Genomic DNA, 27537 nt, shown 5'->3' on the forward strand with positions numbered 1-27537 from the left:
AAAACTTCTGCTTCCATCCTTAATATTATTCTTAGCGGGGATACAGTCCCATAAAGGGGTCTCTAAAAGATACTGTGTTCTGAAGGATGGCACTCCATCCTGTAGGTATTGCCACCAAATTGGCACCTCAGCTGTACCTTCACTAGTCCATTCCAATGCTTTAATAGCATTGCCTGGGAATATGTATTGTGAAAGGCAGTTTCTATGATGGCTCCCAATGATCCCCACCTAATGGTGTCCATGCCCTTATGTAATTCCCTCCCCCTGGAGTGCGGCTGGACCTAGTGACTTACTTCCCACAAATAGAATACAGCAAAAGTAAAGGGATATCACTTCAGATATTAGTTACCAAAAGACTAGCTTCCATCCTGCTCACCCTCTTATACTCTTACTTGCTCGCTTTCATGAAAGCCAGCTGTCGTGTTGTAAGTTACCCTATAGAGGCTGATGTGGCAAGGAACAGAGGAACTCGGGCTAAAAGGCAGTAAGAAGCTGAGGCCCTCAGTGTAGCATCCTGTAAGAAACTGAATCCTGGGGTGCCTGGGTGGCTCAGTCTTTAAGCGTTTGCCTTCGGCTCAGGTCATGATCCCAGGGTCCTGGGATCGAGCCCCACATCGGACTCCCTGCTCCGCGGGAAGCCTGCTCCTCCCTCTCCCACTCCCCCTGCTTGTGTTCCCTCTCTTGCTGTATCTCTCTCTGTCAAATAACAAATCTTAAAAAAAAAAAAAAGGAAAGAAACCAAATCCTGAGAACTACGTGAGTGAGCTTGATTGCAGATCCTCCTTCAGTGGGGCCTGGAGATGAATCCAACTTGGCTGACGTCTTAGTTGCAGCCTGAGCCAGAGGGTCCAGCCAAACCACACCCGGATTTCTAACTTACAGACACTGTGAGATATGTGTTGTTTTAAGCTGCTAAGGTAATTTATAATGTAGCAATAGATAAGAAATATACTTTCCTATCTTGGGACATTTCTCCTTCTTCACAAAGAAGAAGGCATGCTGCTTGCAGCTCTGTCCATTGGAAAGATTTTCTTTCTTCACTTCCTTTCAAGTCCACCCTGAGAGTGGCTGTAATGTAGCTGCTGTCCATTTTTGGCTTGCTCACATATGCAAAGTCAACCCATCCAGAACTCAGACTCAGGCTTTGTCCTGTTTAAGCTGGTCATACAAGGACCCCCATATAGGTAGGTGAAAACTGAGGGAGAAATGCTTTTGTAACTGTTGTGGGGTGACATGGGGGCCTGGACTACCTGCTCATGAAGCTAACTTGTGCCTTCTGGTGTTGCTTGGGCTCAATCCTGGATGTACTAGCTCCATCTTTTAATGGATCACTGCTGGATCTGTTTGACTTTAAAACTTGATGGCATCAAAATAATCTAACTCATCACAGGTAGGTCTAGGTACTTGGTATTCCCTGTTCAAACAGTTCAGGTCTATAGGGCTCAGTGACGTATCAAGAACTCTGTTTAGCTATAGATGGCATGACCATGCTCCCAAACTCCAGAAGTCTACCTTGTGATTCTCCCAAAGAGACTGACCATAAACTCTACTTTTCCACCACTGACAACTTGACCATCATAGATCTGCTGGAGCTTATGGCCCAAGCAGCTCAGCCACTTATATTGGACTGGGTGTAAAGCCCTTTTCTGCTCTGGGCCCCACTCAAAGCTGGTAGCCTTCCATGATACCAGTATACGGACTAACACAATATTTAGGTGTAGAATGTGTTGCTTCCAGGACCCCAAAGTGTTATCGGTCACAGTGCTTCCTTCCTTGTAGCAGAAGATGTAAGATGCAGTAATATGTCTCTTACTTTGAAGGCATATCCCAGCACCCCACCCCATCTCCGACCACTGGATCCTGGAAACTGTACTGAAGTGGATCCCTGAATCTTCATAGGGCTTCTTTCCCACCTGCTGGAGCACGCACACATCTTACCCAGGTCTCCAGTATGCTAACTACCTCTTGTTTCTTTTGCCTGATCAGCATGATGTTATCAATGTAATAATGTTCTGAGAGAAGTCCAGTTCTTTCAGACTATATTGTGATAAGTGGGATAATTAGCATAACCCTGGAGCAAAACTGTAATGTTGTTTTTTATCCCTTGGCTTTCTCCATCTCCAACTTTCAAGTCTGTTAATCTCAATTATACACTTGAGAACAAGGGAAATGACCCCCATTTGGATCCATGGGCCCAGTGGACTCACTGAAACTGGGCTTTATCCAGGACTCTAATTATAAGCTCATGCACTTACCTGTTCTTTACTCGTTGTTTTTATGTCTCCTCAACTAGAGTATAAGTTCTTTGAGAGCCACAACTCTGTAGGTTTTAGTCTCTGCCATACCTCCTACACCTTCCATAGTGCTGGCACATAGTAGGTGCTCAACATTTAACAAATCAATTGCATTATTATTTTAATTTGCATTGTTTTAGTTATGAGTGAGATTGTTTTCCTTGTTCTATAAGCTCTTTCCTTCACTGTCATCACTGTCATTAAATATATGATGATGATGATAATAATAATACTAATGAATTTGCTCCCTCTGTTCCTGGCCATGAGCAATTGCCACTTCAGAGCAGTCAAAAGGACTGGTCCATTCTCAAAACTCTGGTTATCTAAGGGTGAACTTGACAACGGTTTGCATTACTTAAGAGACCAGGTATATGTCCTAACCCCTTGTGTTCCTTTAACATCCTGTTGTCCGCTATAAAGAGGCACTTATATTGCATTCTAATTGTCCTTTTACTTGTCTGTTACTGTCCTAGATTGGATTACTTACAGGGAGGAACTTTGTCCTTCCATTGTATATAACCAGGACGTAGCCCAATGCCTGACACAGAATGGGAAATAAATAAGTTGATTAAATTAATGTTCGTGAACATGAATCAAGTCAGCCTGTTAGGGCTAAAGAGCAAATAACAACTTTACTTTAGATAAAAACAGATTCTTTCTGAGCTTCCCTCTAAAATGATGCTCCTTCATATTCAAGCACCAATGTGGAGAATGATCCAGTTTTTCAGGGCCAAACCTGGACTCAACGCTGGGAGTTTTGAAAAGGAACCTTTTCTGGACTTTCACCCTGGGGCATTCACCGCAGGGATATGTGATGAAACATCTATGTCTTTTTTTTTTTTTTTAAGATTTTATTTATTTGACAGAAAGAGACACAGAGAGAGAAGGAACACAAGCAGGGGGAGTAGGAGAGGGAGAAGCAGGCTTCCCACGGAGCAGGGAGCCCGATGCAGGGCTCCATCCCAGGACCCTGGGATCATGACCTGAGCCGAAGGCAGACGCTTAACCACTGAGCCACCCAGGTGCCCCTGAAACATCTATGTCTTTAAAAATAAACATTCATTGCCTCAAAATAGAAAAAAGGAAAAAAAAGGATGACACTCTGTTGACAGGCTTAAAAGTTATTGCACTATGCAAAAATCTAATCTTCTTACATATGTGTATGTATGCGCATTTATGTGCATATTATGTATGTGCATGCATGTATACATATATACCTATGCAGGTATATATAAATATTACTGAAGTCTAGTTTAGCTTAGTAGGAAAATAAGAAAAGACAAATAATGGCTCAGAGATTTGTCTGTATTTTTACTACAGAAGATAATCATTTGGTAGTTCTAAATAGACCTGCTTAAGGACATATATGCCAGTGTATTCACTTAACACACATTAATATTTAACTTATTCACTGAATATCTATGTCCTAGGCACTACTGGAGGCACTTGAGAAATACTAATGAGAAAGAAGAGAGGAAGGGAGGGGGAGAGAGAGGGAGAGAGAAAGAGTAACTTCTGCCCATGTGGAAACACGCATTAAACACAATAAAATTACATAGTATGTTAGGTGGTGATAAGTGCTATGGAAAAAAAAATTGAGCAAGATAAAATGATTCAGGATTGCCAGTGAAGGGGGTGGGGGTGGTGGCAGGAGTGTGGGAAGGTGGAAGCTTGCAGCATTAATTGGGATGACCAGGGTAAACCCCATTAATGAGGTGAGATTTGAACAAAAACTCAAAGGAGAGGGAATGAATAAAGTGGCTATCTTTGAAATTAACATATCAGATATTGCCTATAGGTCTTGCCATATAATACAGATAACTTAATTAAACTAAGAGTTTCAATGGTTATAATTAAAATGAATATCTAAATTAAGACAGACATAATTCATTTAAAAAATCAAAGTATGAAACAGAACTATAATTAATGAAATTTACTCATCATTCTTCTCTGTTTGTCAAAAGAAGCCTATGTTTGCCTAAAGCTTATACAAGGTAAAAATAACTGAGAGAGCTAGAGAAAGAGGGAAAAGTCAACAGAACAAATATGAACACTGCCAGGATGCCAAAGAAACACAATTATATCATCTAGTAGCTTGAGTATCAAGGTTTCCTGTTATATAGTGAAGACGGAGGTAGTTCAAAGGACTGCAATAATCATAATAAGGTCAGGATATGATCTCAGATTTGTTTGATGTCACAATCCACCATCTCACTCTTGATGGTGGCCTCTACTACATTTTACTATTACATTTGTGTCTGTCATGGGAGATAAAATAATATGTGAGTTAAATCTTCACAAGAACAGAACAGAAATGTAAATAGGATTTTATGACCACATTGCACTGTTACTTGGTCCCAGAACTGAAGAAATGGTGACTTATGGACATTATGGTCATAACCACATTCAAATCTTGTGACACTATTGCCTTTGGAAGCCAGGGCTTTAGAAATGCATCTTAAGTGAGAAAATACCAATAAGCATTTTCCAGGATTTGGGATTACTCGCACACCTGTTGAGGATCTGGGTCCCATCATTCCCCATTCCATACATTAGCAGGCCATATTATTTTGAGGCTCCATTGTAGAAAGCCAGAAAGACAAAAAGAAAATGCCAAACAGGCAACTGGCCTATTTCTGAGCTACAGGAGTCATTTCAACTCAAGAGACAGCATTGCGTAAGCCAAAGTGAACCAAATGTTGAGGATGGCATGATAGGATAATGGAAAGATTCCTGGACTGAAGACAGATCTGAGTTCCTGTCCTGCCTCTACCATTAACTCGTGTGACCTTGGGCAAGTCACTTCACTTCTATGAGCCTTGGTTTCCTCATGCAAATGAGGCCCAGTGTTGTAAAGATTAAAGAAAGCCAATGGGTATATTTCCTTTAGGAGCTAATGATAGGTTGTCACAAATAATTTATTTGTATATCTGTCTTTGGAACCAGAAAGGTTGATTCAGAAAGCTGAGAATGGGAAACTCCAATGCTGGGGAGGTAATGAATACTGAGAGGTAAGCTATCATGAATTGAGTAAGGATTGGCTAACAGGAACTCTACGGAACCCACAGAGTCCTCTTTAGAACCAGAGTTAAAGGAATAAGTTGGTTCTCCCAGCCTCCCTCTGTGTTCTACACCCTGTACCCCATCACAGTGCAGATGAAGAGAGGCAAAGGCCGTAGCGCTAAAGGCCCAGTTCCTGAAGTGGGGTGGAGAAGAGAGCGGAATGGCAAAGACATTATTAGTTATTAGATCTACACAATAAGCACAACACTCAGGAGAAGTTAGCCCCTGTCTAAGTGAGAGAGATTCAGAATCCCATTCAAAGCTCTGATAATTCCTCAGCACAGTCTGGAGGTGAGGGAATATTGACGGTTGCGAGCTGTTTCTGGAGTAGCATGTGCTTCGGGAATTCCTAGTCTTTGTTTAAGCAGGAGGGAGCCCGGGAATAAGCATTACAGAAGGAGGGCAATGACAATGACCAGTGTCCATTTAGTGCCTGGCGTTTGAGCTTTGGCTGACCTCACTGCTCTGGCCGTGTCAGTTAGCCTGCCATCCCCTACTTTCCTGCTAGCTTTCCCTTCGAAGGTCCAGCCCTTCCTCTCATTCCATTTGCCTGAACTCTGAGTGGGTTTCAGTTTCTTTTGATCAAAAGCAGCTTGACCAGAAAGAATACCACCATGTGCCTTGCCTGCTGGCTCATAAAATAGACCAGAAACAAGAAGAGTGCTTCTTCCCAATCTCCCTACATCTGCATTCCTGGTGCTGTGCCCAGTCTGTCACAGCTGCCAGGGTGGCAAGGCACCAGACTCTTCTCCTGGATTTTTGGACTTGGGCTTCACAAACCAAGAGACATCTCTTCACTTTCTTGTTCCCCATGAGTGAAATAGCCCCTGGCCCTGTAGCACTCACTAGGGCAACCAGCCACCCCTACCCTTGAAGCAGGTGGATATAGATAGTCAGTAGCATGTCTAAGGAAAAGGTTTACCAGGGCTTCTGGGAGCAGGCAACAACAGCAAGGAGAGGAGATCCCATTTGTGTGATGGAAGCACTGTGGTAGCTCCCAATCAATTGGCGATCTGGAATTGGCTAAGAATATCCCATAGGGAGATGATGAGGGCATTCTAGACAATTGAAGGTTTCTTTCTTAGAGTTTCTTCAGATCCAAGTGGCTGTCCCTATTCTCCACATTATTTCTTCCCAAAGTATGTCCCTGGAAAGGATTTGCCGGAAAGGGTGGTCTGAACCTGAGTGCCCGTATTCAAGTATTATGCCTTATCTTCTCAAAAGAAAACCGAGATCAGAGGGGTTAAAATGTCCTGTCTCTACAGCTTCTGGAGCAGGGCCAAGCCCAGGAGGAGGCAGGGCCCTTAGGAATGCCAGGACATCCCTGCTAGGACAGCTTACGGACACAGCTCAGAGGGAAGCCAGACCAGGCCAGTAATACCAAGGTAGGAAGAAGGAGCCAAGTGGGGAAGAGGGATATCATATGGTGGGCCAGAGGCCAGAGAGAAGTTCAACAAAGGTGCTGATGCCAGAGATGAAGCTTAAATAAATGAGAGGTAGGAAGGACCAAATGGATATTGAGCAGGGAGGGGATAAGACCAGGGAGTGGAACAGAATTTATTAAGATGAAACTGGCAAATTGCCACAGCCCTTCAGTGCTCATTTAGTACACTCCCTTAATATCCTGAAGCAAGGCTTTGAGCTGTCAGCTTCTCACTGGACTCATAGCACATGGGCCAGGGCGTGCTGGGAACAGAGAAGAAACTCTGAGCCAAAGCGAGAGGGACTTGCCAGAGTCAAGGGCAAAGCTAGGGCCGAGGTGGCTTCCCAGAGGAGAGGATGGCAATAAGAGAACAAGACCGAGCAAAATTATAGGAACTACCGGCCCATTTCATAGATGTCAAGGTCAAAGGGAACAGCTAAAGGGAATGGTCTCTGGCAGACGAGTGGGGTGGGATGGTAGATTGTTGCAATGTAGGATTGTGAAAGATAAAGCTAAATCTTTCAAGGAAATCTATCCAATAGAAGACAGGGAAGAGTAAGAGATAGCTCAGTCCCAGGAAATGGGGCAGGCAAAGTGATGCAGGGAAAGCAAGTACCAGTTCGATTGTGGGCGACAAGGTGGGACTCCCCTGAGTGAACTCAAAAGCCCAAGAGAGGGGAGCCTGAGTGGCTCAGTTGGTTAAGCATCTGCCTTTGGCTCAGGTCATGATCTCAGGGTCCTGGGATGGAGCCCCAAGTCAGGCTCCCTGCTCAGCAGGGAGTCTGTTTCTCTCTCTCCTTCTGCCCCTCCCCCAGCTTGTGCTTTCTCTTTCTTTCTCTCTCTTACTCTGTCTCTCTCAAGTAAGTAATAAAATCCTTAAAAAAAAAAAAAAAAGCCCAAGAGAAGCAAGTGGAAGAGAGCTATAGAGGGACACCCAGGGGCATCCAGGGAGAATCATTGCCCAAAGACATCGAAGCACCAGGATCTTATTTCAGCTTGAGAACCAAAGACCATTTCCAGACTTGCATTGACTAGTAGGGCAAACGCTATTGACGTTCTTGCTAACCAAAGTCTTCCCAGTCTTTGGATGGAAGAGGCAGGTTTTGAACATCTGGATGCTAATTATGAACAGTGGAAATGAGATGAGGACCAGTATGGAACCTAACAAAGAAAGACTCAGGGAGGAGCCAGCAAGAAATCCAAGGCTCAGTGGGACTTCTGATACTTCACGGAGGCAAGAAATCAAATGCTGCTCTGTTGAGATGCATTCTGATATGCCACTGCCAAGACTGTGAAGAGGTATATTCTTTCTGGGGACCAGTTTGGCCATATGTTGAAAGATCCATAAAAATATGCCTAGCCTTTGACCAAAACTTCCATTTCTGGGGATCTAATCTAGGAAAATAAGGATTGATACAAACTCAGCTCTATGTACAAGGAAGCTCGCCATCTTGTTATTCATACCTAAGGAAAACTAGAAGCAATACAAACATTCAGTGGTAGGTTAATGTAAGGAACTTCTGGAAAATGAACTATTTTGTGACCACACTAAATCATGCTTTTGAAGAATCCTCAATGGCATGGAGAAATGCTTATGTTGTAAAATGCTAAGTCATAAAGCAAAAGCAAAGCAAAACAAACAGAACTAGAAAGTGGTATATATAGGAAAATTTCAATCTTGTGAAAAATTTAAATATATCTACAAATGCACAAAGACTAAAATGAGGAATACTAAGTCGTTAATAATCACTATCTTGGGTAGGGATGTTATAGATTGTGTTAAAATTCTCACCAATTTTCTAAAATGAACTTGTGTTATTATAAACAGAAAACAGAAACATACCATGTAACACCTAAGGGGAATTAGGGCACAGGGTGAAATTCCTTGCGTTGAGGAGTTCTGCCTCCTTGTTTGACACTTCATAATAATACCTCAAAATCACGCATGAACACACGGTCTGGAAGACTTCGAACATCTTTAGACCACTCTGGTTTCTGATTGCAGATAAGCTGGACACAGAAGACCCCAAATCTTTGACTTCTAAATTACTGAAACCTTTAATTCTGTTGAGATGTAGCTACACCTGACCCATTTGTATAATACAGTAAAGACAAGTGAGATCCAACCTTGTTGAAACAAATTCAAATGTTTATTACTTCATCGCTGAATGGAACCAGTACAACCCATGTGTCTTGATTTATAAGGCATGTCAGAACTTCTACAGCAAGTAAATTGGTAAAGGGGAAACAGCAGAATTGGGGTAAAAAGGACTAGCCAAGCTATGGTAATGAGCAGGCCGAGTGTCAGTGTTCAACGGGGGACTGGGTACTCAGGATCACTGTGAGGGTATCCAAGAATTCTAATCTGATGGAACTCAACAGTGGCACATGGTGGTTTCCTAGCCTGGTTTTTTAATGTCTCAAGAATAGAGATGTATTTACCTTAGTTAATGGCAGGAGTCGGAGGGATAAGATGGTGTTATAGGGATAAAAGTTGTATGGAAGTCAGAGAACCCTCTTAGTGGCTGTACAGCTGTGCCTCACAGAGACCAGAACAGCATTTAAAAACTAGAAGCTGCTTTAGAATACAGTGCAGCTTGGGTTGTCCGATGAGACGCTGGACACCCATCAACCTGACTGTAATGCTCTGTCCTTTTTACGCTTAGCCTGTTTTCTGTTCCTGCCTTTTACTGATAACTTCATGTCTTCTTCTTTTTGTTTCATGGCTTCTGCTCACTAATGGCTTCATGGTTTCTACTTTCTGGGTCTTTCCAATTTCTGTCCCTGCTACCAACAGCAGACGGTCTCCAGAGACTTAAACTCTCCAACAGAGAAGGTCTTATTTGTGCTGTTGCTTACCTTTTTCCTCATTGGGTAGAGCTCTCCTGCCCGATTACTTCATAGAACACTGATAGACCGGAAACGGGCTGCTCTTGGATGAGACATGCAAATGTGGAAGAATCGGCTGAGTGCAGGAGGTGGAAGCTGTGGCTAGCTTTTCTCAGAATGGACAATGGGCATTCTAGGAATTGAGAGTATGAGTATGAGAGATTCCTCCCCATTGCACAGAGTCCATCCAATTTGAGACAGACACTAGCCAGAGGTTAGAGTAAGACAGGGATCTGCCCTTAGAGAAATGAAAGCTGGTGAGGTTGTGGGAATCATAGTCCCATGAGGGAAACTGAGTCAGATGCCAGACAGGGCACACATGGCAGAGAATGGGAAAAGACTACTGTGTAACGCACACTCCAATGTCTATGGCTTATCCCAGCCATCTTGGATTTCAGACTTGCGTTAGTATGACAAATAGTAGTAGATTTATTAATGGGCTTCCTATCACAACAAGTCTTCGTCAAGTTTAGCTTAGAACTGAGCCATACTGAACCAACACACTGGATACTTCTGGTCCTCTGTTGAAATTCCACAGATGATTTCACAATATCTAGGGAGGGAATTTTGCCTCTCTGAAGAGTATATTCTTTAGCTAACAGTGGGTTAGGAAATACTTTCTGAACTTTTGACTTCAGGACTCTGAATTTAAAGTCAACACAAATTCTTCCATTCCTATTCTGAATGGGCATTACAGTAATTTTTTTTCTTTAACATGTGTACTAGTTTCCTGTGGCTGCTGTAACAAATTACCACAAATTTGGATGGTTAAAAACCATCGAAATTTGGGGCACCTGGGTGGCTCAATCGCTTGAGCATCTGCCTTCTGCTCAGGTCATGATCCCTGCGTCCTGGGATCAAGCCCAGCATTGGGAATCCCTGCTCAGCGGGGAGTCTGCTTCTCCCGCTCCCTCTGCCCCTGCTTGTGCTTTCTCTCTCTCTCTAAAATAAATAAATAAAATCTTAAAAAAAAAACAATAGAAATTCATTCTCTCACAATCCTGGAGGCTTGAAGTCCCAAAGGAAGATATTGGCAGGACCATGCTCCCTCTGAAGGCTTTAGAGAAGAATCCTTTCTTGCCTCTTCCTAGCTCCTGATGGTTGCCAGCAGTCCTTGGTGCTCCTTGGTTTACAGGTGCATTTTTTAAATTTCTACTCATTTTTCTATGGCCATCTTCTCTCTATGGAAGCCTCTGTGTCTCTTTCTCTTCTTATAAGGATTCCAGTCATCAGATTAGGGCTTACCCTAATCCAGTGTGACCTCATTTTAACAAATTACATCTGCAAAGACGCTTTTTCCAAAGAAGATCATATTCTGAAGTTCCACACAGACATGAGTCTTGGGGGGCACACAATCCAACCCAGTATAACATGTTAAACATTCCCCAATTTTTGGTCAAGTAGATAATGGAAAGAAAATCCTATGCTTTTCTTAGTCTCCATTGGGCAAGGTCTATTTCTTATTTATATTTCTAAAATGGGTACAGGATACAGAGATGACTAAGATCATGAAACCTTAAATCTTTGACCAGCTGCCTAGCATCACCATAGATTCTCAAGCAATCTGAGCAGAAGGGACACCTGGCAAATGAACACTGCTTATAACTAACTGGGACTTTGGCTCTCAACTTCCAAGGGGCCTCCATTCTAAGATTTGGGCTGAACCACTGGGCCTCTAGTTTAAAACCCTGAATAAGAGCAAGAAAATGTCTTCTTATAGACCCAAAGTCAATATTATAATTTTCTATAGTGACGAGAGGTCAGAAAGGATTCACTCAAATGAAAAAATGTCCCAAGGGGAAAAAAAAGTTGATCTCTCTACCTTGGGAAGCCACAGACACTAAGGATAAAGGTGTGGGCTTTGGAGTTAAGTTTGACATGAGTTCAGATCCTGATTTTGCCACCTACTAGCTGGATGACCTTGTTCAAACTAGTTAGTCTTTTAAGTCTCAGTTTCCTCATTAGGACAATGGAGATAGTAATATCTTCCCCGTATAATTATTGTGAAGACTAAATGAGATCATCTATGTAATGCATTTAGTACATGTGAAGCGCTAACTATAATCATTACTAAAGGCTACAACAACTGGCCCAAGTTGCTCATATCAGGCCTTTTAGCTCATGAAGTCCACACTGATTTCTACTGGAACTTTCTAGAGCAAGAAGGCCCTCCCACGTAGGAAGCACCCAAAGACCTTTTCTCACCAGCCATGAGAGACAAATTCTCCAAAGGGCAAACCAAAGAGCATTCTCATATCAGCCAGACATTTTAACCTAGAAGTTACAAACTGGCGGATCCCATGCCAGATTCTGCCCCTCATGAGTTTTCCTTGGCCTCAACAACATTTTTAAAAATTTGGAATTTGTTGGGGCGCCTGGGTGGCTCAGTTGGTTAAGCGACTGCCTTCAGCTGAGGTCATGATCCTGGAGTCCCGGGATCAAGTCCCACATCGGGCTCCCTGCTCAGCAGGGAGTCTGCTTCTCCCTCTGACCCTCTTCCCTCTCGTGCTCTCTATCTCTCATTCTCTCTCTCTCAAATAAATAATAAAATCTTTAAAAAAAATTGGGAATTTGTTGCCCTCATTAAAAATCCAAAGATGTTCTTCAAAAACCCAAATTTCTGAGTTGAAAAAAGACCAAGCAATATTATGCCTAAATTTTCCTATGACTAGAGTGTCCATATACCATATTTTACAAACTGGAACATTTTTGAGAGAGGAGTTTCTGTTAATAATTATGCCTGAACAACAGGCATTAAGTGAAACTGCTTTAAGCAAATAGGGATATGTGGTTGGTCACCCTACCCATTACCTCAATGTTCTGGAGCTAAGTAGAAATGAATGCCTACCTTCTGGCTCTCTCAGCCCCTACCTCCAGGGTTTTGAATTTTCAACCTCCATTTTAATACCTTTGTATATCATGCCTAGTAATTGGCCCTTCGTCACCACAATCAAACATCTCTGACCTGGGCTTCTATCATCTTCCTTCTCTAAGAAGGAAAGAGTGTGGGATGAGTCATCAATCAATGCATATTCTGGACTTCATTCACAAGCTACCAGGGATTCTTATAGAATTTCCAACAGCATAGTAACACCTATGTAATGTCATTAATACTTTGTCATCATCCAGTGTCTTATTAATTAGTCCTTCTCTGCATCTATAGGGCACATATCATTGGGTTATGTCATATATGTCACAATAATCTATAGACACTGTAAGATTCTTGAATTACCCTCTGAATCATGAAAGGATTGGTTTAAGAGGAACATAAAATAATTCTTTGAAAATTCTGAATTTTTAAGGAATCCCCATCCAGTGAATGGATTATGTTCCAAAAATTTGCTTGTAAGTTTAGCATAACGAATAAAGACATATTGCTATAAAACAATGCGGTTGCCTCTCCATCCCATACACATATACACCCCAAGTAAAATGGACTATATATAAAATAGATATACTACATGCTATAGTATATCTATAGTATAAAATAAATACACTAGTATATTAGTACACTGGGTACTAATCTATCCCTGGGTATTAGTAGTTTGAATTCTGTATGTAAGAGGAAGTATCTTCTAAGTATTCTTTTTTTATTATTATTTGTAAGTACTCACTCTTTAGAAATTCTGAACCAAGGCTAGTGGTGAGAAAAGTAATTTACTGAGGGGGTTTCTCTTCTTCTGCTCATTTGTGTGTGCAAAATGTTTATTCATATAGTATTTGTAAAATAAGCACAATACATATAATAAATGTCAAAGTTCTCTATTACCTAGAATATTTGATACACAGAAATATACATAATACAGAAATATAGAGAAAATGTCATTCCTTGATCAAAGTAGATTATATTTGAAACTTACAGTGTGGGATAGGACTATTCAGAGCTGGTGGGTGAGTTGGAAAGAGTCCTGCTTGAGGAGACAGGTGACCTTGCTCTGAGTTCAGTCTCTGCTATTAACTGATTGTGCAACTTTGGGTAAAATAGCTTACCTTCATTGAGATACAGTTTATCAGAAATCTGAAAAAGAGTGATAACAGTAATTCATATTTCTCAGACTTGTTTTGAAGATAAATTGAGATAACATATGGGATAGAGCTTCATATACTATGAAATGCTGTGAAATAGAAAAGTAAATGAACACTTATTGAGCTCTTATTTGAACCAAGAACTGATGGAATTGCTATTATTAACTAGCTACCAATACTAATTGCAGTGGCAGCAGTGGTATTGTTCCAACTGCCACTATAAATCTTCCTCTGTTCGATACAAATGAAGAGACCAGAGCATCCCTTCCACTCTGAGCAGAAACCAATCAGTCTCCTCCTACTGAAAATACTCACAGAGCAACAGGCTTGTACACATCCTGCCTTCTGATTTTAATGACAATATTACAATGGAGATGATGCCACATCCTGGCCTACACCCCAGAGTAGGAGTGATAATTGACTCACTGCAACTTGTGAATATTATGAAGAAGAAATATCTTCTTAAAGAGTTAGAAAATGGCAACATTCAGCCAGACTTGGACTTCATATTTCTATGGGGCAGGAGAAGGAAATGGTCTTGGGTCAAACTAGAACCCATTAATGGTATTATTATTTGATTCCTAGAACTTAAATGGTGTTATCTTGTGTGTTGGTTTACTACAGATGCCATAACAAAGTACCACAGACTGGGTGGCTTAACAAAAATTTATTTTTTCACAATTCTGGAAGCTAAAAGTCTAAGATCAAGGTCTTGGTGTGGCTGGTTTCTTCTGAGGCTTCTTTCAGCTTATAGATAGCTGTCTTCTCCCTGTTCTTCACATGGTCTCCCTGGGTGTCTTTACATGGTCTGTGTGTCTATGCCCTAATCTTCTTTTCCTCCTCCTCCTCCTCCTTCTTCTTCTTCTTTTTGACTTATTTATTTGAGAGAGAGAGAGAGGGAGAGTGAGCATGTGAGAGCGGGGTGAAGGGCAGAGGGAGAGAGAGAATCCTGAGCAGACTCCCCTCTGAGTGTGGAGCCTGATGTGGGGCTTGATCCCAGGACCCTGAGATCATGGCCTGAGCCAAAATCAAGAGTTGACCACTTAACCAACTTAGCCACCCAAGCACCCTCTAATCTCTTCTTACTGGAACATCAGTCATATTGTATTAGAGCCTGCACTAATGTCCTCATTTTAACTTAGTACTTTTTAAAAGACCCTATCTCCAAATACAGTCACTTTCTGAGGTATGAGGGGTTAGAACTTCAACATACGAATTTTGAGGGAGCACAGTTCAGCCCATAACACCTTGTAAGATAAATCAGTGATCTATTTTGTTCTCAAGAAATTTGCCCTGTGCTATGTCCTTTATCTTTTCCTTCTCCCCACAGTCTTGTCCAACCCCCACTACCAAAACCACCTAGCCCCAGTTTCATAGCACTTCAAACACTAATTCATGAATATAACATTGCTATTGACATTGGCAGCTCCATTTCACTGACTTGGTGTTCCAGAAAATCTTGTGTAGATTAAAATACCAGTTCTCCATGAAACATCTTCAAGGAGTCCTTCTAGAGGCCATTGTTCCTTGACCCACTTCTATGCTTCTACTCATTTTAGTATCTAAGTTAAGTCCAAGGTCTATATCAAGACCTCTGTCTACTGGTCTACTCATTTCCTTAGATTCTGGTTTCTTGATAAGCTTGTTTTATCTTTTAGTCATTTTTCCAGAATGGAACTCTCTTTTTCTCTCTCTTGATTCTTAGTCGTTACCCAGAAAGAAATCATTAGAAGTTGGCTTGATCTTGTTCATTCCAACTAAGCGTATTTGTCTTCATCTATTCACACGAGAGATGCATGTTTCACCTTGTAGCACAACTCAGGCTAACTTACAGTCTTGATGCCTTGTTTGCCACTCCGTTTGTTCTCCACCCTGAATATACTAAGCTGATGGTTTCAGTGATGTTACATAACAGGGATTTCATCAGCTTTCTGGCTAGTAACATATATGGTTATGTTTGTGACCTCATATGCTCTAGGACCATGTAGCTCTCAGACAAAATTTAATTACACTGATGAGCATCCTAAATTGAATATGTCATCAAGCATAATAACAATGTCAAATCTATCACTGGCAAAGGATATCAGTCTATCAGTGATAACCAATTAATATTTTGTAAGGTCTTTGAAACAGAAGCGTTTATAGACATTTCCAGACACCAAGAAGAGTTAATAGGATTATTAACTCATAGGACTAGTTTTTTCCCTATATTTTCTTCTTTCTAATTTAAGCCCCAGCTATTGAGATAGTTTCAAAATAGTTTATTTTTTTTTAAGATTTTATTTATTTGTCAGAGAGAGAGAGAGCACAAGCAGGGAGAGAGGGAGAAGCAGGCTCTCTGCCAAGCAGGGAGCCCGATGTGGGACTCAATCCCAGGACCCTGGGATCATGACCTGAGCCAAAGGCTGACTCTTAGCCGACTGAACCACCCAGGCATCCCAGTATAAAATAGTTTAAGTCTGGGTACCTAAATGACGAGATAATAATTGTTCTTCTGATGCTATAGAACGCAACCTCCTCTTGAATAAACTTGAAAGGAGACTTTGCTGAAACAGGTTTGTAAAACCAAGTTTTTTCAACTTTTACAAGCAGCCACTTTCCAATCCTCTGGCGAGCTTGCCACAGGCAGCCTCCCCTATATAAATATGCAGTTAGAAAGATAAACACTCATTAAAGTCCCTAGTGGTAGCATTGTTTCTCAGAGTTCAGCAATATTTGTTCAGTAAGTAGATAAAGAAAGAGATTAGCAATGTTTCCATTGGGTTTTACTCCTTCCTAAAGCCAACCAGCCTTCTCCCTAGGAGAAAGGCAGTAATCTGTGTGTGTGTTCCAGAATGTCTCAGGACAACTTTCTACTTCAAGAGCAAACCAAACTCCTCATTGGGTACATGCTAAGCCATTCATTTTTTTAGGGCCATTAATTTTAGTAACTTAGTAGGTCAGACCTCCAAAATAATAGGAGTAAATCTGTAGAATAAATTTCCTATTTAAACATGTTAATATAGCTTAAATATTTACACATGAAACTAAAAATGATTTGGGTAGCTGCTCTAATCTCATTTCATAGACTTACAGACCCTCTAAGAGCTTGATCTATCAGTTAGTGTAGAAAGAGCTCTGGTCTTAGTTCCAGCTGAATTAGGCCAAGGACTAACCGTATGATCTCTGAGAAAGCTGGGCTAGGCTTTCCTTATAAAATAAAGAAGAATGGAGTAGATGAGCTCTAATATCCTTCTGACTCTGAAAATTTATGATATGCTCTTGGGAAAAACAGCTCTCATCTTCCTATCTCTAAATGTTTTGGTGAGATCAAATGTCAGGATGTACTCCAAAGCATCGTGTTGACCATGGAATAGAATTCACAGGTGAGGGGTAGCTGTATTTGCTTTCTTAAGTCAGCATTTGGCAGAATAAATGAAAGAAAAACAATAGCAGAAAATGTTTGCCCCTCCACTTTAAAGAAGGAAGGAAATAATTTTAGATTCTAGAGTTATTTATGGCTCTTTCAGATAGAGATTGGGTGAAGTAATTAAATTTGTCATGTGTTAATATGCTGGTTCTAAGCAGCTAATATAAAATCTTTGTCAAACAAAGCAATATGGTTCTCATATCTGATTAAAATTTTCAAAATGTTAACAAACTAATCTTTTCAGAAGAGAAATCTAGTATTTAGGCATATGTTATTTTCTTTAAACTTTTTCATTCGTTGATTAATTTAAAGTACTTTTCCAGGGTCTGGGGATACAGTGGTGAACAAAACAGGCAGAGTCCCTTCTACCAGGGAGCTTAACTTCCAACACTAGTGAGGGAATATAAAAATACATGTAAATAAGCTAATAACTATCCCAAATCAGTAGAGGGCTAAGTGCCATAGTAACATTTAAACAGAGTAAGAAAGATGGGGGAGTATCAAAGAGGGGAAATGCTGTTTTCTATGGACTGGCCAGGGAATACGTCAATGATACAGAATAACAGGAGACTGGGAAGGAACAAAGAGGAAGTCATGTAGATACAGTCCAGGTAGAAGGAACAGTAAAGGCAAAAGCTCTATGCAAGTGGGACCTTGGGGTATCTGGGAAACAGCAAGAAGGCCAGAGTGGTAGAGTAAGAATGAGAGGAATGATTCCCCATTATTTTTTCCAAGGAAAGAGTGATCAAACTTAACTTCATCTTAACATCTACTTTAAGTCCAGCAGAAACTTTTTTTTAAAAAAGACTTTATTTATGTATGTATGTATTTATCTGAGAAAAAGAGAGAGTGCATGCACAAGCAGGGCGGGGGCGCCAGAGGGAGAGAATCTCAAGCGGACTTAGTGCTGAACGCATAGCCTGACATGGGGCTCGAGGCGGGGCTCGATCCCAGGACCCCAAGATCATGACCTGAACCGAAATCAAAAGTCGGACACTTAACCGACTGAGCCACCCAGGCACCCCAAGTCCAGCAGAAACTCTTCACTGAACTTTTTGTTTTGTGACTCAGTTTTTCATTTGTAAACTGGGGATAATAATAGTACCTCATAGGCTTGTGAGAACTAAGTGACTTACTAAATATAAAGAATAATTAAGACAGTATCTACCACAGAGTAGACCATGGAGGGCTAGTTTTTATTACTATCATCATCATCTCTTTATTCACAACAACATCAATAATTCAATTTTTTAAGTCAATAGTATTATTTTGGGTCAACCATTAATTATTGGGAGAGTTTCCTTACACGTGTTCTTAGGACATTAGGTAAGGTTCTGGTATGTGATGACTCAAGCTCAGAGGTTCATGTCATCAAATGTCTTACAGAGAACTTACAATAACATGGAAAAGAACTGGGGATTGAGATTTATATGTTAACTTAGGCATAAAATGATTATGATATATGCATATACTCACTTGAGTTTTTCTTTATTTTTTTTTTCAGTCAATCTTAGTTTCCTCTCCTGATGGCAACACAGAATTCTTGGATGTTTGCAATCTCTTTCACATTCATTTCCAGCATGTGGTCTGAATTGATTCCTTGTTTCTCAATTACAACCATCATAGAATCAAGATTAATAACCTGCTTGGTGAGTTTTGTACACTTTGGAATCTGGAGCTTTTGTACTCATTGTGGCCTGTTGGGCTCTCTGTGGTTCTTTCTAAATGCTCCTGCAGTGAAGGTCAAGGACAACAGCAAAGACAGGGAACCTGCCTGCCTTTGGGCCATCCCTACCTGTTTCCATGATTTCTTCTCTTCTCCCAGGGATGTAATCATTGTTGAGGAGAGTCTGGAAGTGGATTTAAAGTTCATTAATATAACCCCTGTACTTAGAATAATGCCTGACATATTGGAGGTACTCACTAAGTATTTGTGGAATAATTAAACATATGAGAGGTCTGGTGGACCATGTTGCACTCTACTAAACAGACTGTCACTGAAGCATGACAGAGAGGTAGAGCACCTGTCTACTGTACTATCCTGTGGGGCTGGACTCCCATCTCTACCTGCCGCATGGAGCATCTGCCTATTATCATCAGGCCCTTCAAATCAAGGCACAGGGTACCCAGGGCAGGTTTTACTTTTCATGGCCATTGCACTTGGTTTCACTAGTTCCAAGAGGTTGAGCAGAACTTATGAAGAAAGAAAGAAAGAAAGAAAGAAAGAAAGAAAGAAAGAAAGAAAGAAAGAAAGAAAGAAAGAAAGAAAGAAAGAAAGAAGGCATCCTGGAAAGATTTTTATTCCTGGGCTCACTGGTCATTCCCTCAACATTCCTCCAGAAAATACTTAATAGCAGCCCCTTCTGTATTGAACATAGGCCAAAGTAACATAATACTGTAGACCTGTATACTCTAATTAGTATAAATAAATACAACCAAATAAAATACTTCATGAGAATCATAAGTGGCACAAAAATAGGATTCTATATACCATATAATGTCAAATGGGATGATTGATTTTCAGTGAGGAGAACAGGAAAGCTTCAGAGAAGAGGTGGTATTCTCTTTATCATGGAAAGAATGAAGAACATTTCAATAGGCAGAGTTGTGTGTTATTAATAAATACTGTAATTATAAAATAGTAATATTACAACCATCTGTCAGAAAGTTTCATTATTAATCCATATTAATCCAAATATGTCTCTGAATTTTTGTCTGTGATTCCTTGTGCTCCAAAACTGTGATTCTGAGCCACTTTAACCAAGAAACACCTATAGGTAAGAACAAGTCAGTTTATAAGGCCATGTGCTGGGACACTATTATAGGATTTGGTGGAGGTATTGCCCTTTCTTCCTTCTTTTCTTTACTACACACGTGAGAGATCTGTCCCAGATGACAGATTTCTGATGTTCATTCTTTCTCAGTTAATAATTGTATTTATTTTATTGCAAAAAATGAATTACCATCTTTCTCTGAGAATGCTTTCAAGTGTCCTATTTCTCCTGACTAAGGACGAAAAGTGGAGACTGTGACAGGTGTTTAATATATTTGAGAAAGATCTAAAGGAAGGATGAGATTGAGGGATTTTTCAAATTCCCTTCCTATAATTTTGCTCATTTATTCAGCAGCTATTCATGAAGTGCCTGCTTTGTCTCATTCTAGACAATAGAGTATTCCTGGTAGAGTTGTTAAGCGTTATTAATTTATACTCTATTCAATAGAAATGCCGTACTTTTTTTCATATATGATGTGTGATCCAACATCTAGATAAAGGCTTTAATTTTGGTTGTTCGTTTCCCCAACAGCGTTGATGAGTCCCATTACTCAAGGAGCATTTAATGGTAAGAAGCAAGGAGCATAGTCGGGGGACATGCATTCAACTAGTATTTACTGAGCCAGGTACTATATATAAAATTTAACGTTATGAGTAGTTTAGTTTTCTGAAAATGACAATCAGTCGAAGATAGAAAAAGGCGGTCAGTTTTAAAGTTGAGCACAACATGTATTTTTGTTCTGAAAGGGAGAAGGAAGGTGTGGGAAGAAGGCAGACAAAGCAAGTTGAAGATCAGTTTGCCCATAGGGAGAAATTCATTGCCCACCAAAGAAATGTCCATTTAAACAAGGACAGATGATCTGCTACCTGCTGGACGATACAAAAGGTGACTTGTGCCTAAGGTTCGCTCCGCCTGTCGCGCCGCAAGCCGCACATGGTGGCTAACACGTCCTGCAACGCTGGGGACAGCCGGGCCGCTGGGGAGCCACAGACAACCCGCGCTCCGCGTGCTGGAGCCGGCAGCCGCCCCCACCTGCGGCACGGCGCCGGAGCCCCGCCCCCTAGGGCGCGCGGGCCAATGGGCTGGGCCCCAGGGGGCGTGCCGCGGCCGGGCGGGCGGTGCGAGGCCCGGGGGGCGGAGCGAGCGGGGCGGGGCGGTGGTGGCCGTAGCTGCTGGGGCTGCTGTGGCGGCAGCGGCGGCGGCGGCGGCGGCGGCGGCTTGGCCCGGCGTCCGCGGGCCGTGGGGGATGGGGGCGGCGAACTCCAGCCCTCGGCGGAGGCGGCGGCGGCCGTGAGTGTTGGGCGGGCGTCCGCGTCCGAGACGCGGGATGGAGCGCCGCGGTGAGTGTGGGGCGGCGGCCCTCGCTCCGGCCGCGGCGGCTGGGGCTCGGGGCTGGGGTCGTCCGCGGTGCGGCGGGCCAGTTGCGGTCCAGGGTGTGGGTGGCCCATGCGGCGGCCCCGAGCCGAGGCGGCTGCGGGCTGCGCTGAGGGTCGGGCTCGTGTCCTCTGTGCTGCTGGTTCTCCGGGAGGGGTCCGATGGGGCGAACGGCGCCCCGGGTGCAGTAGGAGCGGAGGAACCGGGAAGGGCGCGAGCATTCGCTGCGCGGACACTTTGGACCCCGGATGGGTGTCCTGAATTAGGCGGCGCCGCGCGGCCGCGGGGGAAAGGCTCGCCCGGCAGACTTTCATCCCCTTCCAGGTTCTCCCCCCGAGCGTCCTGCAGCCCCTCTCGCTTTTCTGGCCACAAGCCCTCATCGCCTCCGTGCGCAGTTTGGGGTTTCCTTTACCCCCTTACCCTATTGGTTTCCTTCACTGGGACTTAACGTTCGTCTTCCTCGCTTGGGATCTTTTTTTGGAAGTTTGGTGGCGTTTCCTGAAATTTCAGTCTGACAACTGGCAAGGATGAGATAAAATAACAGACATCTCGTGTTCCATATCTACCTTTTCTTATCACAACTCACGTCACCTAGGCCCAGGCTGTTTATTATTTGGAGAGGTGGGGGAAGAACTGAAGATGGAAAAACACTCTCCCTTTCTGAGTGCCCCCACTCATGCTTCTCTTTCACTCTCTCCACACGACTCCCCTCTCCCTACTCCTTTTCCCGTAGTAACTGGCCCTTCACCACCACCCCCTCCGTCCACCTTTTCTCAAGCCTTGGCTCTAGGACAAGTCCTGTGCTTTGCAAAATGGAATTGACAGGCGGGGGCTTGGAGCTATTGGGAAGACAACGTATCCCTGTGAGTTTGTTTGTTTCCCTGGATGTCCCAGGACCCTATCATGGAAACTTGGTGCTGAAGGCGGTCTTCCTTTGGCCAGAAGAGGTAGCCAGGGGCTCTCCTTGTCTTTGAGCCCATCTGAAATGTCCAGGGTCTATCTCGCTTTTTCACCACCACCACTCTTTACAGACAAGGGTGAGGTGTTTTTTGTTTATTTGTTTTTGTTTTTTGTTTTTACCACTACCCCTCTGTACATTGGGGTTTGGGGATTTTTTTTTGACATCCTCAGTCTTCTAATATTGGATATTTGGGGAGTATTAAGTGTTTGGTGAAAGTTCCAAGACTCTGGTGGAGCCAAAATTGCCATCAAGCTTTTTGTTCCTCATTTCTCTTTTCCTTTCCTCTTTTAGTGGGAATTAGCTTTGCATCTTCATTCCATTTGGGAAAGGGGTTTTCTCTTCAAAAAAAAGAATTCATGAGTAAAGAAGTCAGAACAAATTATGAGAATCTTGGAGATTTAGATTCCTTTCTTCAGAGATTTCTTTAGGCAGTTTGCCAGAAATGCATAATTAGAAATGCTTCCTGATTGTAGGAACAGTGCAAGTGAGGAGCCCTGACACTTAAAATTCATTAGCTTTATGGCACAAATAGCTCTGGTCGTCTGATTCTGAGAAGGGTTTGAGAGTGAACTTGAGGGAAAGTAAGGTAGGTCTGGGTAGAAAATGTTTCAGTCCCCAAATTGGTAGGAAATAGAACTTTGGCTGAGATGAAGAAAGCACTGTTCAGCAAATCGGTGGTGGCTGGTGGTTCCTACTCTGCCCATCTGTCTAAAATAGAACATCCACCTAAATTATCGGTGCCTTCACTTCCCAGCTGTAGAAGCCCTTGACCTAGGAATGTGGGCTTCTACAACCACTGCTGTTGGTCCCAGGAGTCAGCACTGTGTTGAACAAAGCCCACACCCAGAAGGCCCCCTGGAAGGATTTGGATTCCTGTGCCATTGGTGATTCATTCAGCAGTCACCCAGATACTTGAGTTTCATCCCACTGTATGTTAGACAGGGTCCTGTGGAAACTTTCATAGGTAGTTACAAATTGATAGGGCCCAAGGCATAATATATTGGGTTACCCAGGAAAGTATATTAAATGTCCTATAGGAAAGTAGAAGGATGATTTATTTTCAGTGGAGGGGATGAAATGAAAAGACTTCTTGGAAGAAATGATGTTTTGTGTGAGATTGAAATTAAGAGAATAATTTCAGTAAGCACAGAAGGCAGAAAGGCCCTTCTGGACAGAATTGCTGGTTATATGTAATGCATACCAGGATGTTACTGATCAGCTTCCGTGATTTTGCTTTGAAGGCTATTTTGTTTGTTTTTCGTTTCCTACCTCAGCTCCAGATGATGATGAGCCACAGTACATAAGGACACATGGATGTGTAACGAAACAAGGAGGTTTAAAAGGAAAGTCAGGAACATGTTTTGGTACATGAGGATTTTTGTGGAGTGTTTACCCTTCCTTCTTTATCTTTATTATTACTCTGATAAGCAAAATAGCCATTTGCTTGTACTGCCCCCTTAGATAAGAATTTTTCTTTTTCTTAGAAAATGTTTCAGTATTTGTCATTGGGAAAGTTTTCAAATACCATAGTCTTCCTTCCCAAGGAAGAAGATGGAAAATAGTTTGAAAAGTATTAAGGAAGGGAGTCAGTTGAGTTTGAAGGACTATTCAAATGTACCATTCTGTAATTTTATAATTTATTTATCTAATATTCATTGAGCACTAGCATGCTATCAGATTTTTATACACTTTGAGTGAGTTTTGACAAACATGTACACCCATGTAATTACCTCTGTAAATCAAGATCTTAGAACATTGCCATCACTCCAAAAAGTTCCCTCCTGCTCATTTGGAACTCCCCCCCATCACACTACAACCCCTGTCCCCAGGCAACAAATCATGCTTTTTGTTACTAAAGATTAGGTTCATCATCTTCTAGAATTAATGTAAATGGAATTATACAGTATATATTCGTTTGTGCCTGGCTTCTTTCATTTAACATAACGCTTTTGAGATTTACCCATGGTTTTTGCTATATCATGGATATCTATTGTTAAATAGTATTCCATTTTAAGGCTATGTCACAATTTGTTTATGCATTCATCTGTTGATGGACCTTTGGTTTTTCTCCAGTTTTTGACTCTCATGAAAAAAAGTTGCTGTGTACATTTATGTACAAGTTTTTGGATGAACGTACGTTTTCATTTCTGCTGGGTTGTATGGTAAATATATGTTTAATTGTATAAGAAACTGCCAGCCTGTTTTCCAAAGTGGTACTTCATGTAGCAGCAATGTGTGAGAGTTTTAGTTGCTCTACATCCTACCCAAAATTTGATATTTAATTCTAGCTAAAATTAGGAATTCTCATAGATATTTAGTGGTATCTCATTGTGGTTTAAATTTGCATTTCCCTGGTACTAATGATGTTGAACACTATTTCAGGTGCTTATTGCCCATTTGTGTATCTTCTTTTGCAAAGTTTCTGTTCAAATATTTTACTCATTAATTTATTGGGTTGTTTGTTTCTTATGAGTTATAACAGTTCTTGATATAATTTGGATACAATTCCTTTGTCAGATATTTTCTCCCAATTTGTGGCTTATCTTTCATTTCTTAAGTTGTTTTTCGAAGAGCAGAGGTTCTAAATATTGATGATGTCCAGTTTAACAATGTTTTCTTTTGTGGTTCTTGCTTCTTGTGTCTGTTTGAGAAACTGTTCCCTAGATTTTCTCCCATGTTTTCTTGAAAGGGAGGGATTCTCGAACTTTTTCTTAAAGGACTAGATTATAAATATTTTAGGCTTGTAGACTGTAGCACCTCAACTATTCAACTTTGCTGTTGTAGTTCAAAAGCAATTATTGACAATACATAAACATTTAGGGATGGCTGTGTTCCCCCCAAACTTTTATTTATAAAAACAGGCAGCTGCCCCCTCTGAATCCTGAATTTAAAAGGCTGATAGATTTAGGTTATATGTTTAGGTTTATGATACATGTTGAGTTTAATTTAAGGTATGCTGTGAAGTAAGAGTCCAGGATCATTTGTTTCTCATATGGATATCAACTTATTTCCCCATCATTTATTGAAGAGACTATCTTTTCCCCCATTGAATTGCTTTGACACAGTTGACTGTATATATGTGGTTCTGTTTCTGGACTCTATTCTATTATGTTAATGCGTGTCTCTAAATCAATGTCATGCTATTTTGATTACTGTAGCTCTGTAGTTAAGTTTTGAAATCAGGCAGTGTAAGTCCTCAAACTGTTCTTTTTCAAAATTGTTTTGACCATTCCAGTTCTTTTCCATAATCATATATATTTTACACTCAGCCTGTCAATTTCTACAAAAAAGCCAGGAGGAATATTGTTTAGGATTACTTCAAACTATTGATCTATTTGAGAGAAATAAAAGTTTTAACAGTATTGAGTCTTCCAATCCATGAACATGGTATACTTGTTGATTTATTCACTTCTTTAATTTCTTGCATTAGTGTTTTGTAGTTTTAAATTTAAGATCTTGTATGTGTTTTATTAAATTTATTCCTAAAAAATCTTGTTTTTTGATGTAATTGTAAATGGTACTAGTTTCTAAAATTTTATTGTCCAATTGTTTGTTGCTAGTATATAGAAATAAATTTGAAGTATACTGACTTTATATTCTGTGACCTTATAATATTCATTTATTAGTTGTAGTAGCTTATTTATAGGTTCCCTAGGATTTTCTAGGTATACAAACATGTCAACTTGGAATAAAGTGTTTTACTTTTTCCTTTTCAATCTGAATGTGTTTTATTTCTTTGTCTTGTTCTTTTGTACTGGCAGAGACCTTCAGTAACAATATGAATCCTTATCTTGAGAGGAAAACATGGTCCTTCATCATGATGCTAGCTGTAGATTTTTTGTAGATGCCTTTTATCAGGTTGAAATTATTTTCTGTGCTGACTGCTTTAATCATGAATTGATGTGGAATTTTGTCAGATGGTTTTTCTCTATTGAATATTAAAGTAAGCTTGCATTCCTGGGACAAACCCTTCTTGGTCATAATGTATTATCCTTTCTTATATATTGGTGGATTTGACTTACTAATACTGCGTTACGAAATTTTGCCTAAAGTTTTCTTTTAATGTCTTTGTCTGATTTTGTTATCAGGGTGATGTTGATTTCATAGAATGAGTTGGGAAGTGTTCCTGCCTCCTCTATTTTCTGAGAGTTTTTGTAGGATTATTTTGTCTGGTTCAATAGAGTTCATCATTAAGCCCATCTGGGTCTGCAGTTTTCTTTGTAGACATTTTAAATTATAAATTCAATTTCTTTAATACATGTAAGGCTATTTCGGTTTTCTATTCTTGTGTTAGGTTTGGTCATTTGTATTTTTCTAGGAATTTTTCCCATTTCATCTGAGTTGTTGAACTGGCAAAATCTTGGTAACATTTCTGTTACCCTTTTAATATCTGTAGGGTCTGTACTGATATTTCTTATTTCGCTCATGATTTTAGTAATTTGCATTTTCTCCTTTTTTAATCAGTCTGGCTAAGTATTTATCTATTTAATTGCTCTTTTCAAAAAACCAGCTATTAGTTACATTCATTTTTCTCTGTTGTCTGTTTTCTGTATCTGTTTCTACTCTTACCATTATTTCCTTTCTCTTACCCTGTTTAATTTGCTTTTCATTTTCTAGCTTCTTAAAGTGGAAGCTTAGATCATTGATTTTAGAACTTTATTTTTAAAAGCATCTAAAACTGCATATTTACCTAACCACTGCTTTTACTGTGTAACTTACACATTTTGAAATTCTGTGTTTTCATTTTCATTCAGTTCAAAATATTATTTAAATGTATATTTTATAATTTCCAAATATTTGAGGATTTTCCAGTTATTTTTCTGTTATTAATTCCAAATTTAATTTTGGTTGGGTCAGAGTACATACCCTATATGATTTCAAATCCCTTAAATTTATTTTTGTATGGTCCCATATATGGTCTGACTTAGTGAATAGTTTATATGCATTTGAATAGAATGTGTACGCTGCTGTTGTTGGGTGGAGTAATCTATAAATGTCTATCAGGTCAAGTTGGTTGATAGTACTGTTCAACTTTTCTATATCCTTACAGATTTTCTGTTATTTGTTCTATCAGTTAATGAAAGAGGATTGTTGAAATCTTATCATTGGGATTTGTTTATTTTTCCTCACATTTCTGTCAGTTTTTGCCTCATATATTCTGGAGCTCTTTTTAGGTGCAAACATTTGTAGGATTATGTCTTTATGACTAATTGATTCATTTAACATTATGATATCCTATCCTGGTAAAACTCCTTGTCTAATATACTAGAGTTACTTCTGCTTTCTTTTGATTTGCATGATGCATCTTTATTTGTTGTTTTGCT

General features: G+C 40.7%; 1 long non-coding RNA gene across 3 annotated transcripts in view; it reads right to left on the reverse strand.

The window, feature by feature from the left end:
- Positions 1 to 20875, reverse strand: part of LOC112824264 (uncharacterized) — a 33843-nt gene extending 12968 nt beyond the window's left edge. For all 3 annotated transcript variants that reach the window (XR_012379251.1, XR_003208386.2, XR_012379250.1), the window contains exons 1-2: positions 20745 to 20875; positions 18900 to 18954 (exon numbers count right to left, since the gene is read on the reverse strand). This is a non-coding gene — a long non-coding RNA (uncharacterized lncRNA). The remainder of the gene's footprint in view (positions 1 to 18899; positions 18955 to 20744) is intronic.
- Positions 20876 to 27537: the final 6662 nt, after the last annotated feature.

Source organism: Callorhinus ursinus, unplaced genomic scaffold (genome assembly GCF_003265705.2).
Source record: "Callorhinus ursinus isolate GAN/ISIS: 27379988/994484 unplaced genomic scaffold, GSC_fseal_2.0 scaffold9, whole genome shotgun sequence".
Taxonomy (NCBI): Eukaryota; Metazoa; Chordata; class Mammalia; order Carnivora; family Otariidae; genus Callorhinus; species Callorhinus ursinus.